We start from the raw sequence: 12,139 nt of genomic DNA, 5'->3' as shown, positions 1-12,139 counted from the left end.
AGAGGACGCTTCCTTCGAAGGGTGCAGACCCTGAATTGAGACACAGCCTGAGTTACGTCCCTCTCATTAGAGTCCGACCGTACGGAAATCTCGACAACCTGTCAAAGTCTGACGTGCGACAGCCCAAGCAGATGGTGATATTTGGTGCGCCGCGACGGGCCGTTCCGTAAGGCGTGTCGGGTACGCTCACTCCCCGAGATGTGGGCAGTCGACGGCTTTGGCAGCTCGTCACGTGGGCGGATTAGGAGGGAGCCCGCATAAGCCGGACGTAATTAGCATCGGATCCTCGCGTAATTATCCCGGAAAAAGTGCAAGCGCATCCACAGGTGTGCCCGATGCGCAGCTCGGGGGTGGAATGCGGGGACGGATCGCTCTGAGCCCGCTCATGCCCACACTTCACGGAGCGTGAAAACAATTGCTTCCCCTCCCCCTCTTGCCCTGCAGACACAGGGACGCGGGCATGCAAGCGGGAATAAATCAGAGCTCCAGCCAGGCAGATGAGGTGTATTTCACACTCAAGAAGTGGCCCACATTGCGCGGCAGCCGGGGGTCATTAATCTTTGGGAGACAAGCCCTCTGGCCCCCCGAGCTGGCGCGGGTAGGTCCAGAGCTGGCCGGACCACGGCTACCGGCTCCTAATGGTCTCATTGCATGCTCAGGTTGTCAGATAGCGCCGAGACGCTGCCGCCACCGTTGACCTAAATGTGAGAGTCGCCCTGCCAAGAGCTCCTGCGCGGCGGGCAAGGTAGTCATGTTTGAGCTAGGGGAGCGGGGGCAGCGCTGTTGCTGAGATAAGACTATAGTAAGGGGGGCAAAAGTTTGGGCTGCAGCCTCACGCCGCCACCCAGGGGAGCGGCGTCGGGCTCATTATTCAAAGAAGAAGTCGCATCTATTATTCAGCGGCCATCGCTCATTTAAAAAGTAATTTCTGGATTTCACTTGTTATTCTGCAGGAGGAGGAACTGAGCTCGTTCTCCTGCAAAGCTGCCGTCTATTCTTCTTCTGGCCCTAAATGGTGATTTTTTTTTTTTTCTTCTTTTTTTGTAATTATCAATGGAGGCAAAGCACGTTTTTCAGATTTTAACAACCCAGAAGAGTGAAACGAGTCAACCCTGCCGCGGCGTCAAACTCATCGCGTCGAGCCGAGCCAGTCTTGGCTGATTGATGCTGCAATCGAAAGCAGCGAGTCGGCGTCAAACAAAAGTTGGCTCGGTGAAACTTCCTTCGCTACAGAAGCACAGAGTTCCCGAAAGTTGGGCAGAAAAGTGTTTTTGGTGTTGTTTTTTAGGCCTGGGTGAATCATTGGACTTTGTAACTGAGAATTTCTCATAAACAAAACCGTCGTAAATTGACCATGTAAAAACAGGGCGGGAGGGGTTGTGAAATTGAAATTGGCTCCATGTTAACACGTCTGGGACTGGCCCCCAGGGGTAGACCGAATATTGGTGAAGGCCAATGCGGTGACACTCACGCAGGCAGTATTGACAAAAGGCCTCGATGACCGGTTCTCTCCTGCTCACATTTTATGTCGCCTCCCTGTTTCCGATCGCCTCCTCCAGAATGACCTCCCGCCTCGAAACTAGACCCCTCGTATCTGCTCTTCTGCTCCCTCTCTTCCTCTTCTTCACTCTGGCCACTCGGAGCCCGGCACATAAACTTGCACAGCCAGTCTCAAGGACAAAGGACCTGAAGATTTACCGCCTTTGTCCTCGCTGTTGTTTTACCGACTTTTATTGTCCAATTCGTGATATCCACAGGCTTTGCCAGCTTTGCCAAGTGTCAGTAAAATGATACGGTGAACTATTTACGTCCCCGGTGGCTTCTCAGTCGTGCATGTCTGTGGAGTCTTTAAATATTGGGTTGTCACTTATTTGACTTTTGTTCTTGGCAAGTAAGTAACCAAGAATTAAGTCCTATGCAAACAACAAATTATGAAACTACAATTATATGTCAATATTGTTGTATAATAATTTTATTAGAATTGATAGTTACATCTATCACGATCGATATGCAAACATTAATTGCAGACTTCTTTTTGAATTAATTTAATTCAGATGCTGTTTTTTCATCTGGTGATTCACATGGTTTGTGAAATTGGAAACTTAGAAAGAGGAAACTAAAGTGCCAAGAAAAGACAAAAAGATCCAGTCTAATCCAGTCTAATGACTCGGGGTCAAAAGGTCTTGTGACAAAACTTGACCTTTATAGTCAAAGCCAGCAGTACATACTATACCTTGTACTGCAAAGAAAATGACTATGTGGTTTCCCTGCCTCTAATATTGACTTGCAGTCATCAGTCTTGTTTCAGTTGACAGCAGAAAACTGGCATGTTTATGGAAAGATGAAAGAAAGCAACACTGACATAATTTGCTCTGAGATTTTCCTGTCAATATGAAGTTGAAGTCTGCAAAAGTCTTGAGCAAAAATTTGAGGATTAAGTCTTGCTGCTGGCATGGAAAAGTTGCAGCCTAGAAAGGAAGGACCAGAGTTGACATTACCTGGCAACCCGACCTATAGTCAGATGCAGCCAAGCATGGCAGTTCTGCTTGGCTGGAAGACCCCATGTTTGGATTTCCTGCACCGCTTCTGTACGTCCGGAAAAAAAGAGGAAATGCAGCTGTTCCAACTTTTATCTTTCCAAGTTGTGGAGTTTGTTTGTTTTTTTTGGTTCAGAATCATGCAGATGGGCACTGAATAGTTGAACATTGATACGTTTTTTAGAATTAAAGTTGAAAATCAGACTAAATGTAAATATCAACTCTTTGATAAAGCAATTTGGGAAAGTGAAACGCGGCAGAGTGTTTCTTCTTAAAAGTGCTAACATTCATGTTCAAGCAATGGCCTTTACTTGTATTGACAGAGCCTCCAAAATTAAAAGAGATGTGGATGTTTAGAGTGAAGTTGAATTGGATGGATAGAGTTGATCGAGTTCAAAGGTTACCACGTGAGGCCACTGGAGATACTCCAGTGTGTTTCAATTAGATTTCTATCGGCGTGAAGTCCTCTTAAATTATTAGCGTCCTGGTTCATCCTCCACCAAGCTGTGTGATGTTGTTATGTACTCTATGATTCCCGCAGCTCGCACTCCAGGTGTGCGTGAATAATTCAGGCTTCGCATAACAACAAATGTATTAATGCCTCTCAATGATAAAGAGTGACTCACACAGTCGGGACGATCACACGGTTCCCCGGCAGCTTGGCGGCGCATCAAGATGAAATAAAAAAAAACCAAAAAGAACAAAAAAAAAGAAAGAATAAAAACCTGAAACCAACGGGAGTTGCATAAGACTTTGAAGGAACACACGACCCACTAGTGCGCACAAGAGTTGGGGATATTTGACTTTGCAGTGAAATATGTGGGAGATGAAAATTATGTTAATTCTCCTTTTGGATTGAAAGTTCAGATCACCGAACAATCTATAACAGATTTCTCTTCACTTCTGTGTCGGCGCCAGCTTTGCCTCCCATTGGTCACGACAACCATGAAAAAAAACCTGCTGCTATCTCTGCAATTCATCTATAAAACTGTATTTATGTTTGGGCACTTTCTTTTCTATGAGCGTGCGGCGCAGGCAGTCAGTGTGTCTTTTTTTTCCTTTTGACCTGAGGGCAGCAGCTGTCTCACGCACGCTCAACATTGTGACACCTTTCTTGGAATAATGCCAATGGCCCAGTGTGGCACTTAATCAGAAATGTTGTATATTAAATGCACAGATTTAATGGTCTGTGGAACAAGCTCAACAAAACCTGGACATTTTAAGGAATTTTAATCCGTCCCAACAAACAGAAGCTGCGTTTCCATTCCCCCTAGAATTGCGAAAAACCTAAATATCGCAATAAAAAACTGGTCATGGAAACAGCAAAGCCTCCAAAAACCTCTCAAAGACGGCAAAAAGGGTTTGATGCTCTCATGAGGTGGTTTTTCAAACAGATATGTATATATATATATATATATATGTATATATATATATATATATATATATATATCGCAAAAGTGTCACAGACACATTGTTCGCATGTAGATGTCACCTACGGGGTCACGTGACCAGTTCACTGACACGTTATGTTTGGACGGAGGAGGAGACGGAACATTTTTTTTTTTCAAGGGATCAAAGAGGAAAATATAACAGCCATTCTTGACAGCAAACAACATCCAAATGCAGATTTATCGCAACTTGTTTTGTATCTCCATCCTCCTCAAAGTGTGTTCTCGCAGGATGAGATTTTACGAGAATTACGGCTCTTGTGCTTCACGCCATTCAGTGGAAACACCCGCCAATCACTATTGTACTTTTGTAAAAAAAAAAAAATTGAAATATTGCTTTTATTTTGAAAATTACTCTAATGGAAACGCAGCTATAATGTTTTAGGACCTCTGTGGGAAGTCACCCAGTCCTGGTCTCATGATGACACTTATTTTTCTGTCATAAGTAACTTGTTGGTGAACAGCATGTTATGCAATTAGAATCTGAAAGACTGTACAGTTTGAACGTTGCATTCAAATGTTTAACTTCCCCTGCAAAGGTTATCAAGGAATTTTGATGCATTTTGAAATTTCCTCCCTCAAGCTCAACATGTCCGGCTTTATCCAAACTGTCTGCCTCTTTCCTATTCTTCGCTCAGCTTATTATTTCCTCAGGCGCACACTCCCTCCTCCTCCTTCTCCTCCTCCTCCTCCCCCTCCTCTTCCCACTTAACAGATGGGGATGTCAGTGGCCATCGAGCGAAACACGAAGCAGGGTGGAGCCGCCGGCCTCATTTGCATGTTCCGGTGTGAGGACTTGTCTGTTTTGGGTCACGGAGGTTTCTCCGCTGACCCAGCTGTGCGCTCTGTCTGCGCGGAGAGGTCAAGGGTAGGTAAGCGACACCGGGGGAAGAAGCCACGCACTGTTTGTTACCGTCGCTGCTGCCCCACTCCTGCCTGCTCGGTCCTTTCTCCCGACGCCGATGAGACACAAACCGACTTCTGAAGGACCGAACAGAACCAAATCGCATTCTTCCTCCCGCCCCACGGAGATCAGTCCGCAAACACAGCGGGTTGTTTGCCGATGCGAACGCTGTGGAGATAATGACTAATCACAGATGGTATTTATGGGATGTCACCATTTGTGGAAGTGGCCAAGGTCACTCCCCCACCGAGTGACAAATGTGCAACACTTAGCCTCTGCTAATGTTGCCTTGTTAAAAAAAAAAAAAAAAACAGCGACAAAAATCAGTTGTGTAAGTGGCTTTGTAAAAGATCAGACTCAGTGCTGAGAACTGAGGGGAAACACGTATCAGGATAAGCCTCTTAGTAAAGCTTCACCAGCCGAACACGCTGTTCCTTTAGTTTGATGTGAGAACGTATCCAAAGAGAACCACGGTGCTGGATGAATCTGGCCTGATCGAGCTAAATGTTGTAGGTTTTGGGGGAACAAAGGAAACTGGTTTTACAGATGAAGCAAAGAAGCCAGACTCTGCAGGAATAGCCACAGATTTTACAACATCCATATTCATGATTTTTTTTTTTTATAAGGAAGTGAATCGAGTAAATCTGACCCATTTGATTTTCAAATAAAATAAATAAGTCAGGTAAAAATACGTTGAATTCCGTTAAAACATGATGCAGTCAAATCTGGATGCAGTGGGAAAAAAAAACACCATCCAACCTTCGTCGCCAATCACGAGTGGCGGCACATCAGTCAACCAAATTTATTCTTGCATGGTTTGATTGTTTTTAATTCACTTAAATATTCAATTCATCGTGAACTAAGGTTTAAGGAACCAAATCTAGTGGCAAATAAAATGAATAAATTAAATACTTCTCAAATTCAGCATCGCTTTGATTTCGAAAATCAGACATAAATCATTGAGCCATCATTATTGGGTAAAAACTTTGGAAAGACGGCCAACATCCAGCTTTTTTTTTGTTGTTTTTGCTTTTTTAAAATAATTGTTGAAAAACAATTAAAGCCTAAAAATGAGCTGCAAATGTGAGTGTTCCCTGTGAAAACATCAGGGGCCAGCAGAGGCATAATGTAACACTCAAGGATCGCTGTCTGTGTCGCAGTGAGTGCCACTTTTCACTGGCTTAAAAAAGTAAAAATGCTCCTCTCCCCCCCAAAAAAAAGTAAAATTAAAAAAAAAAAAAAAAAAGCTTGAGGTGTTAGCCACAGAAAAAAAGGTGACCAGGCAAAAGCTGCTGTTCAACCTCAGACGCTTCGCTCACTGCGCTTGCAGACGAGCTGGCTGGAATAAAAGTGCTTCTAAAGGTGCTCTTGCTGCAGGATTTGATCTTTTGGTTGCCTCTGATATCTTCCTCATGTCTCCACCATCATTATCTGTCCTCTGTCTCATCTCGCCATCTTTTCATCCTCCTCTCCACCTCCGGATCTGCGTGTTTGATTCACCGCAAGCAAAATTCCCACACGCAAAAATTATTTTAAAGTACATCACACTTTTTCTCTGACTTAGCCAGGGGTGCCTGGAACCCTCTAAAAAGCGTTGCGCAAGTAAAAAGGAAATTGTGACGTCTCGAACGTACTTCTTGTTGTTTACTTGAGCAGGTTTACATGTGCTGAGTGCGAGAAGACAGGACAGTAGACCAGTAGTGGAGACAGTAGTCGACGGGATCTTCCCTTTGATGGACAAGTCGGTTATGTCTCGCTGATGTGTAAAACACGCCATCTGGCGTGTCAGGTTTCACACTTTGTTTCATCCGTCAGGCGAAGAGAAAGGAGACCTGTACATACCAAAGGAGGAAGGAATATCACTGGAGTAGAAAAAAAGAAAGCCAGGACAATTGGGAGAAGAATGAAGAGGTTGACTTACCACATCCTGAGTTGATTAGTTTGTTTAGATTTCAGATTAGCAGGGCAGTCAATTCTGGAATTGAAAGCAAATATTGAATTGAAAACAACATTTTAGAATCACTGATGTAAAAATGGAAAAGAGTCTCAATGCACACATTTCCTTGTTTTCCTGGTTTTAAGGACACCGGATCAGGGCTAAACACAGCTAACAAAACTCTGAGCTCATTCTCTTTTATGTACAAGAATAGTTTTATGGACTACAATAAATATAAAGTATTAAACTCCTTGATTCCTTTAACATCCTGGGCATAAAAAATATTTCATTATTTTTATTATGTCAGCTGGTCCACCTAAAAAAATCTCCCCAGGAGGTGATTGAAGTTATTAATGTAATTAAAAACTCAAGTTTGGTTAAATTTGGATTAATTTACTATTATTATTATTTATTTTTTTAAGTTGAAAATGTATCATGTATAAAGGAGTAATTAATTACTGATGATGGTAGTTGTCTTCAGATAACTTGGTCTGGCAAGACCGTACCGCCAAATGGCAACTTTTGGTAAACATCCAGAATGTCTCATTTGAGGTTGTTATCAAGGTTTAAATATGCACAGTTAGTGTGATTGTGAGCTATGTCAGTTAATAACAGCAAAGTAAGTGATTGTTTGTGAAACCAATGCAGCAAGTTAAATTGACATACCACAGCTCCACAAGTACACAATACCAAGTGAGACAGGGCTGTGTTGGTAATAGCGGTGGAATGCATAGCTTGTAGCGATTGTAGCCATCGTGGAAGGTGAAAGTTTGGTCTTCCAGGAGTTCACTGGAGCCTTGGACAAGTGTTTCCATTGACATAGTCAGCTGAGAATGTGAAAAATGTCATTTGCAAACTAAGCCGAGCTGCATTGCAAATTTCGAACAGACTGAAGGGAGGTGCGCTGCCTGTTAGCACGTCTGCTTCGCACCGCTGCTATTTAAAGTTGCTGGAAAGAAACAAGTTTGCTCGCCAGCTGTTCCTATTTTCAGGGTTTGCCATCATCCAAACAGAAAAGAGAAGAAAATCTTCTCCTCTTCTCCATTAAAGAATGGTTAGCATTATGCTACAGAGGTGACATTAAAGTGCATGTACAAGTGTTAGTTGCAGGATGAAGCACACATTTGTAACCGTTTTTTTGTCTATCCAATTTCAAATATGACTTCTTGTTGTAAAGTTTGGAGTTCATAAGTAGAGTTAGTAGTGCATATGTGCTGGCATATTTAAGTGTAGCTATTTAGCTAACATGTTTCCCTCATTATTTGCGAAAATTGGAAACCATTGCGCATGTGCACTGGATGTTTTTTCCAAGTCAATATTTATGTATTTTTTTTAGAAGACCTATGGCATCTCAGACAAATGAATAAGTGTAACTCACAGAGACACTGGTGGCGTTGACTCTTCCAAATTCAAAGGTGTTTTTTTTTTCCTTTTCTTTAAAAGGCACACATGCTGTTTTCCTTGTGTCTTTGTGTCAAAAAAAACAAAAACTGTTCACATATGTAGATTTTTAGTTTTGTCACCGTCAAAGAATTGTTAAAAAGAATAAAAAAAACAAAGTGATGTTCAGCGTGATGAGACAGATGGTTCATTAGAGAATTGCGAGTATCGCACTGAAGTGAGTTTTCCGCTCGCTTCAAGAACAGACCTCAGAAGGTGAGACAGTGGCAGCTGCCAGTTTGTGCAACAAGCAGATCCTGTGCTGTGCAGCGGAGACTCGTAATAAGCAGGCAGGAGATGTTCATAGCCTTCTATTGAATTCTGACAACATACCTGTGTCTATTAATGTCGTCCTATAATCTTCCTGTCAGGCTGAAGATGATTACGGCTCCAATTTATCTTGATTGAAACGTTTTGTTTTTTTTACTATTTTTATCTTTACTCACACACCAACACGTCACAGTGTGTCACTTCTAATCTGTTAAATTACTCATTCCAGAAGAGCTTGTGCCAGTGAGGTGTGCAGTGTAGGTGTTGAAACATAGGTGACAGTAGCCGCCGACCTGAGGCTGCAGCTGCTGATTTTGGCAGAGGCACCTGCCAAAACTGGCAGGTGGTCATATTGCTGAGCGGGAATGGAAAAAAATATATAAAAATAATAATCACTAACCTTAAAGAAGAAGAAGAAGAAGAAGAAGAACCCTCCAATTCACTGAGTGTCTCACATGCTGAATTCTATTCAAACATGTTTTCGTTTTTTAAGTGTTTAATGCTTTCTGCAGTGAACGTATTTTGTACCAAGCTGTTCACTTTGCTGGTCACAGTTAGCTAGTTGTTGTTTTTTTTCCCCCTAATTGCCTTTAATTGCCTTAATTTGTACTGAGTCTATTTAAAATACTGCTGTTAATTATCTCCTGATCTTTTAAACTTAGCGCCAGTTGGCAGAAGCCAACCTATATGCCTGGATTCATATGAGGATCCAGCTTCTTTAGTTTGGCCTTATTAGCGCTTGCGAAAAGTTTTTTTTTTTTTATTATTATGATTATTTTGTACCTTTATCTACTCTTTCAGTTTCCCCCACCATCAAGACGTGGACCAACTTTCAGTTTCCATGGCAACGACTATATTTTCTCTTCAGCTGAACTGGCGAATGCTCGGCGTTTGAGTTGGTGCTTTCGCACTGAGAACCCTTGGGTTGAGTTCCTTATTGTTATTCCTCCCACCTCTGACAAATTTATTTCAGCTGTCATGTTACCGTAGAACATATTACCATACACAGGCGGTAAAGCAGCTCGTTTAGAATGATTGCCGTCTTGCTGAGACGTGCTACATCCTGGCCGGGCCTCGCTCATATGATGGGACTGTTGTTTTTTCCCAAGAAAAACCCCTGTATTCATCAGAAAAGGTGGTGGGCCAGGAGTCTTCTCAGACCGCTCGCGAACGAAGCGGCTAGCAGCTCAAAAGGACCACCGTGTTTGAAGTTTCCCGCGGCCCTTTGATCAGAAGATGGAGTTAAGAGTCGGACTTGACTCGGCCTGACAAGAACTCACACATCGCCATCCGCCATTTTCCCCCCGTTTCACCTCACCCTTGATCTCAGCTCCTGGGCGAAGAGGCTGCCAGCTAAATGTCTTATCTCTAACATGTACACTTAGTTGAATGGACGTATAGGCTGGGTTTGCACAGCAGTCATTTCTGATTGCTTGCCCTGTGTTTCAGAACACAGATGTTCTGAAATGTGAATTTTGAAAAGTAAATCCTAATTAAAAAAATCTTTTCAACCTCCAAATCTTAATCCATATATGATAAAGACTTTTTTTCTCTTTGCTATTAGCTTGAAAGGGCCTGCTTGCTTCAGCTGTGAATCGGCTATGAAGCCATTAAAATAAATAATTTTGAATTAAAAATTTAAGCCATGGATACAGCCTTGAACAGTTTCCATCATCGAAGTCATCCGTCTCTTCCTGAACTCTTGGGTCAAGTTCTTGTCTCTCCGTCAGTTCACTTATGCTTATACTTATGCTTCTTGTTTTATTTTGAAACCCTTATTTTTTTTTTTTTTAGTACTTTGCGCATTTCTGATAATGATTTTCTCTCTGGAGTGATTTTGAGTTTTTAACTTTTAATAATGTGTTTTCCTCTTGGGAGAGATTTTGTTTTTGCTAATTATTTGTTTCCCCCTTGGAAGAGTATTTTTTTTTTTTTTTTTTTTTTGGTTTGTTTGTTTTGAAAAAAAGAAAGAAGACTGCTTAATTTGAATGTTTCTGTTTGAGTGGGAAAATGTGGGTTCAGTCCTGACACCATTGCATTTTAGGGATTTTTAGGTGTGTGAAGAGCAGAATGTGTGCATCTGTGACATTGTTTGTCACATTGTTTTCCACCATTTTTGAGTGTTACACTGAGCAAGGATGGCCCAAGCTAGATTGGGAAAAGTTAAACAAAGTCAGGTTGTGCGACAACGCTGAAGTGTTTTTCTGCAATGAAAGTCAGTCATTTATTGCCTGAGTTCAAAGTGACACCCACATGATGTATCTCAGTCAGTATTGTAGCAACTGTAGAATAACTACTCTGATAATGATTTATTAGTGCACAGCTAGACCCTGAATTAAAGATGACATAATACACCTGGAAGCTTGAAAGTGAGTTTGCTTCTGCTTGGACGCAGACATTTAACTTTAAACAAAGTGAAGGTGTCTGAAAAATGATTGGAAGACACTGAGATGGGGGAACGTTCATATTGTAACTTGCATATCTGTCTGTCACCAGACTTAAGTGTTGTGAGAGATTCCATCGCAGCCACAGCCATGACCTTCGCCTTGCGTACTGCTCCGTTTTGCAGGTGGCAGACCAGCGATGCTGTCAACACGGCACAATTCAGGGCCTTATCCAGATTCTGCTTGATTCTGTTCAGTCTAAACGGAAGCGAACCCTTTCATATCTCTCCTCTGGCTTTGTGTGTACATGTGGTTGTGCTCCATTCAATCCGCTGATTCATTTGTAGCGACACGGAGGCCGCTCGGGGTTATCGGCGGTTCGTGTAAACAGTTTAACCTCGGCAGGAAGGTGTTTCTGTCGACAGGAGCGTCGGCAGAAACATTGAGGCTTGTCAATGACACGGAGGTTTAGCATTGTGTTTACGCACAGTTGTGTTTGACTGTCCTTACGTCCTTCGCCTGCAAATCTAGATTAAGGACGAGAAGTTGCGTTAACTTTACGTGACGGGTCAGGCCATGAACTGCAGGGTGGCTCGATAATGCACAGTAACACAGCCTGTGTTCTCTGTTGAAAGACAGCTGGATTATTTTGATTCGTAGCGTCGTAGTCGTAGCGTTCGACAACCAAAAGCAACTTGTGTTGTTAATTTCAACTCCAAACAAGCCCAGTCCTTCAGGTACTACCAGGTACCATCGGGAATATTTTTTTTAAAAAAGTGCCATGCTTACTAATTTGTCCATAGCCGACATCTCTCATTTTAGCTTTCCATCTTTGGGAGGGTGAAGAATTTTACAATCCCTCTGTAGTGGCCGCTCCAAAGAGGGGCTTTGCAAAGGGTCGGTTAGGCTACAAGACATAGTGTCCTCTTGACAGTGTCTAGAGGCTGAGCCCAGAGTCAGTCACTACTTTCACCCAGAAGGCCTGAACTCTAAAAGCAAGTGTCTGTCATTTTCATGTAGGAACATCATGACAGTTTTTTTTGTGCTTTGCCAAAGTAATATTTCGTAATGAAGTTTGAAGATTTAATGGTGCGATTAAATCAGTCTTTAAAAGGTAGTGAGATGGAACTAATATAACTTTCTGGTGCAGATAATTAATAATTAGCAATTCAAATTCAGTTTCCTTTTCTGAGAGATCTGACAGTAATTGTCATTCACAG

Source organism: Nelusetta ayraudi, unplaced genomic scaffold (assembly GCF_046127955.1).
Source record: "Nelusetta ayraudi isolate G7.1 ecotype Tasmania unplaced genomic scaffold, CSIRO-AGI_Nayr_v1 ptg000135l, whole genome shotgun sequence".
Lineage (NCBI taxonomy): Eukaryota > Metazoa > Chordata > Actinopteri > Tetraodontiformes > Monacanthidae > Nelusetta > Nelusetta ayraudi.
This window is presented reverse-complemented; position numbering follows the sequence as displayed.